Source organism: Hipposideros armiger, unplaced genomic scaffold (assembly GCF_001890085.2).
Source record: "Hipposideros armiger isolate ML-2016 unplaced genomic scaffold, ASM189008v1 scaffold_105, whole genome shotgun sequence".
Taxonomy (NCBI): Eukaryota; Metazoa; Chordata; class Mammalia; order Chiroptera; family Hipposideridae; genus Hipposideros; species Hipposideros armiger.
The window spans coordinates 3350636-3355380 of NW_017731455.1; the positions used below are offsets into that span (position 1 = coordinate 3350636).

Consider the following 4745-nt stretch of genomic DNA (forward strand, 5'->3'; position numbering starts at 1 on the left):
CAAGGTGAGGTCGCCAGAAGGCAAGGGCCAGCCCACACAGAGCCCGGCTGGCCATGTAAGGAGTTTAGATTTTATTCTAAGCACAATAGGAGGACGCTGAAGGATTTCAGCAGAAAAGAAACATGCCTCCCTTTTTTGTGCCTGGAGATATCCTTTCTGGAGAATGGACGGGAGGCATCGATGGGGTTCCTCTTTCCTAACTAGAGACAAGGACACCTCATCTTTCTTGGGGAAAGGGGTCCATTTCCTCTCCAGATATTATCACCTGTGGCTGCCGAGTGGTTCAGGGACCTGGGAGAAAGGAAGATGCTCAACAGAAAAGCTGTTCCAACCAAGATGCCTGCTTGGCCATATTTAATAGAGTCTCTCACATCACAAACCAACAAAAAGCGCACCGGTTTTGCACATCATCGCCCTGGGGTGAGTGGAGCTGGCCTGGGGAGGGAAGGCAGCCGCCTGACAGCGTCCTTGTCCCAGGATTTCGAACTGGGAATCGGAAGACTGGAATTACAGCCAGATGCATTTCACTCCTCTATTAACTTTTTTTTTTTTTTTTTTATCTATCACCTGAACTCTTTCCTTGGTCTCCCTGGCTCCACAGCAGGGATCCCCATGTGATTTCTGCCAGGATCCACCCCCACTTTCAGGGAACAGGGTTTGAGGTGCTGCCCCTCCACTTTTCAAAGCCTTTCCCCTGGTCATCAGAGAGTGCCTGGTTGGGGATGGGTTCTGTGAAATAGGGGACTTTCTCCTCCCGCCGCCCCCTCCCTTCCTTGTTCCTCCCTCCACCCCTCCACTTTTCCCTGTCCTTTATATTGAGTTATCTGTTCAGAGCAAAACCATCAGAACTGCCTGGATGGGATCTGGTCTCCCATCAAAGCCGCAGAACCTTCCTCAGGCCCAGTTAGCGATGTCTGTCAAAACTTTAACTGCCGCAGCCGTTGGAGGCAGCTCTTCCCTTCTTGGGGCTGTAGGGGGAAGTGTCACCTGCAAAGGTACACCATGGGCTGGTGTCAGCCCATAGTTAGGGTTATGGTTTGCTAATTAAAGTGAGGTTTGAGCCAGCCCTCAGCTCTGTAAGGCACTTACCTTGGTGAGCAAGGTGCCCTAGAGTCAGATTGCCTTTGTTCACATTTTGACGACACCAGTGACTAGTAGTAGGATGGACAGCAGGCAGTTTAACTTCTCAGACTCAGTTTTCTCATCTGTAAAATGGGGCTAATGATTGTAGCATGCTCTTCATAGAGTCGCTGGGCAGGTTAAATAAGATTACAATACATGTAAAACACTTAACACCTGGAACTATTCAGTTTCCCTGTAACTGTAACTACTGAAATTCCACCAGATTCTGTGGATGCTGGGATGATAGAGAAGGCACAGAAGTTTCTAGAGATGCCACAGGAAGCAAAGAAAGGGGAGAGATATCATAGCTTCTCCCTTCTTTCTAGTCAATCTTTCACTAGCGCCCCCCAGTGGCCAAACCAAATCAGAAGCCAGAGGGCTGCAGAGCCTGATAAACATAGTTTCTTTCAGTGCAAAATAAAGCAGGGGAAGGACAGATAATGAACCTGAGAACAAACAGGCATCCCCATGCAGTGTACACACGTGTGCATGTTTTCACACTTTGGGTATGCGTGGTCTAGGTGGCATGGTCATAAATATAACTCATCAAGAAATAACAGCAAAGCACTTTACATAACCTTCCTTATTTAATCTTCCCCCTCAAACTCTCTAAAGTAAGAAAACCGAGGCTCAGAGAGAATGATTTATCCAAGATCACACACGTCCTAAGCAGTGGATCCAACACGGCAGCCCAGCTAGTCTTAGCCAGAACCTGTGCTCCCAACCATGCCATCCAGCCTGTCAGTTAGCTTGGGCCAGACTTTTTGTCAAGACCAGCGTCCTGTCTCATTGTGAAGTGGCTGAACGTACCCACCCTCTCTCAGTCAAGAACAGGGACCTGCTCCTTCAGGAAATGTCCCCGGGGAACCCATTCTCCTGCTTTCATTTTTCATGTATCTGCATTTTACCATTTAAAATCACTTCCCCAGCAACACTCAATCTGGTAGTATAAGAAAAGTAAAAAGGATCAATTACACCCCCCCCTCAAAATAAACAAAAGGCGAATAAATAGCTTAGGGGAAGAAAAATATTGAATCCTGTGCACGCAAAAGCAGTGTAAATTAGTTTCTGACAGGAAATCTAAATAATTGCCCTCCCTTTCACCCTGCTCCCTCCCCAAGGCTTCAGGTGAGTCTGGGCAGCTCCTGGGGTAGGTGGGGAGCAGCAGGGAGTGCTGTCTGTAGCTGCCTATCACCTGCCTTCTTGTCAACCCAAAGAACCAGGCCCCCAATGATCCTGTTCGTCCTCAGCATCCAAGACAAGGGGCTGAGGTGAAGAAAAAAATTCGTTCTTTTTTGTTTTCCGTTTTAGGGAGAGTAGGGGAATGGGAAAAGGAGAGATGATCTCATTTCTTAGGTTTTATAATTAATCACTTGGGCTCCTACTAGCAGGAAGGCCAGACTCTGCCCCCCTTGAGACCTCCCACTATTGAATTGTGTAATCCCCCCACCCACCCCCGCCAGGGCTTACTCAGTCCAAACGGGGAGTTCAGCACAGAATCCAAAAACCAGGAAGAGAGAAAGCTGGGAGCAGGAGACAAAGGTCAAAAGCTGACCTACAGGTGTGCTTTCTGTGAGACAGACAAGGTGGCCCACACAGGTTAAAAATCAATGAAAGAGTTATCAACATTTAGAAACTGAAAGAATTCAGGATTTCTGGCTTCTCTTGAAAAAGCCAACTGGCCACTCATAGCCCACATTCCTGCAGGGCGAGGATGCTGGATGCTCTCTAATTCACCTGTCCCCACCACCCCAAATGGCTCCCCACCCTGAAGCTAAGTGTTAATTGCCACTCATCACCATCCTCAGGCTGTTTTCCTTATAGCTTCCCACTCATTTCAAATTACCTGCCTGGCTCCGGTAGCCATCTACATGGCAGCCCCAGTCTCATTAGCCTGTTGCTGTCATTACTTCTGTCCTTGCCACTTGCCCCCAGTTCCCCTGGGGCCACAGAGCCCCACCTGCCCTTCCAAAGTTACTTCTCACTCTGCTTCCACTTGAGGCTTCCATGCAGACAAGTCATTCACTCTCAGTTCCTTGAAAATGCACCGCCCCGCCTACCTCTGGGCCTCTGCTCTCGGTAGTCCCTCTGTAGGCATGCTCCCCGTTTCTGTCCTGTCACAACTAAACTTGAGCCTCGCTATTGGTTTTCTACCGCTGCCATAACAATTTACCATACTTAGTGGCTTAAGCAACACAGGATTATTCTTTTGTAGTTCTGTAGGTCAGACATCGGACATGGGTCTCAATGGACTAAACTCAAGGTGTCAGCAGGGCTGTAGTCTCACTGATCCCCGTTTTTTTGCTGGCTATCAGCTGCGGGCCATTTTTCAGCTTCTAGAGACCACCCACATCCTTGGCTCGGGGCTCTTTTTCTCTATCTTCAAAGTCTAGTCGGACCCAGTCTTTCCTTTTTCTTCTGTCTCATTCCTCTGACCCAGCCAGGAAAGAGTATCTGCTTTTAAGGATTCATGTCTTTAAAGAACTGGGTCCACCCAGATAATCCAAGACAATTTTTCTATCCCAAGGTCCAGATCCTTAATCACATCTGCAAAGTCCCTTTTGCGTATAAGGCTCTGAGGGAATTAGGGCACTGGCATCTTTGGTGGCTATTATTCATTCTATCATCTATCTATCTATCTATCCATCCATTCACCTATCTACCTGCCACACTCCCTTAGACATCTAGTGCTACTCTTACATCTTCTAAAAAGTCCTGCTTAACTATTCTCTTCTAAACTACTGTGGTGTGTGACAATGACAGAGTCACTTGATCTCTCTGTTACTCATTTCCATTGGGTACAGCGGTGTGCTGGTGAATGTTTAACAGCTGGTTCTCCATGGTAGGGGAGAAACCCTGATCTATAGGGTTTGCCAATTTCTGTGATATAAATGTTCCCACGTGGTTGGTTTCAAGCTACCAACGGATGCTACTGAATATAAAGATGTGAAGAGATGTGTACAGTCAATCTAGTGTGAGCCAGCTCCAGCACTCCACTGTGTAAAATGGGGAATTGACTAGTTGATCCAAATATTATTGATGAATCAATGATTTCTCAACCACTGGGAAACCTTGATATCTCTTGCTGTAAGTGTCCCTGTCTGGGGGCTGGTGCCTTCTCAGTGTAAATGTTTCAAAGATATCTCTGAAAAACATATCAGAGAACTGGTTTCATGAGAAAGGGCTGGAAGGAACTCTACCTAGGAAGAGAGTGGGACACGTCTGGGGCCTATGGGCCTCAATGTGATCCCAAAGTCCTAAATCCAACCACAAAATGAGGTTGGCTTTAGAAAAATGCATGATTTTTTTTCCCTAGAAAATAATTCAGATGCAAGTTTTTATTGTGATTTCCTTAAGTACACATAATCAAGTGGAGGAATCGAAGGAAGAATGTCAGCCTCATAAAAGGCCCATCAGGAAGGTAAATAAAGGACGTCAGTAATTTTCTCTTGCTTCCAGGCAGCCCAGGAAAATAACAGCTGCTTTTACTGAGTGCTTACTACTTGCAAAGATCTTCATGCATATTATCTAATTTGATTGGCCTTGTTGATCCCAACTAGTTGGATAACCAACCAGACCCAGGTCGCTTGGCCAGAAAACAGGGACCCTGGGATCCAAACCTT

At 46.9% G+C, this 4745-nt stretch overlaps 1 long non-coding RNA gene across 2 annotated transcripts; it reads right to left on the reverse strand.

Annotated features, from left to right (window-relative positions):
• Positions 1–325: 325 nt before the first annotated feature.
• On the reverse strand, positions 326–4379 carry LOC109384907 (uncharacterized). 2 transcript variants are annotated; one of them, XR_002124521.1, is made up of 3 exons: positions 2593–4379; positions 1090–1205; positions 326–987 (listed from the first exon to the last, which is right to left on the reverse strand). It is a non-coding gene; the product is annotated as an uncharacterized LOC109384907 (long non-coding RNA). The 2 variants fall into 2 exon arrangements; XR_002124520.1 differs by having other exon boundaries at positions 326–1007.
• Positions 4380–4745: the final 366 nt, after the last annotated feature.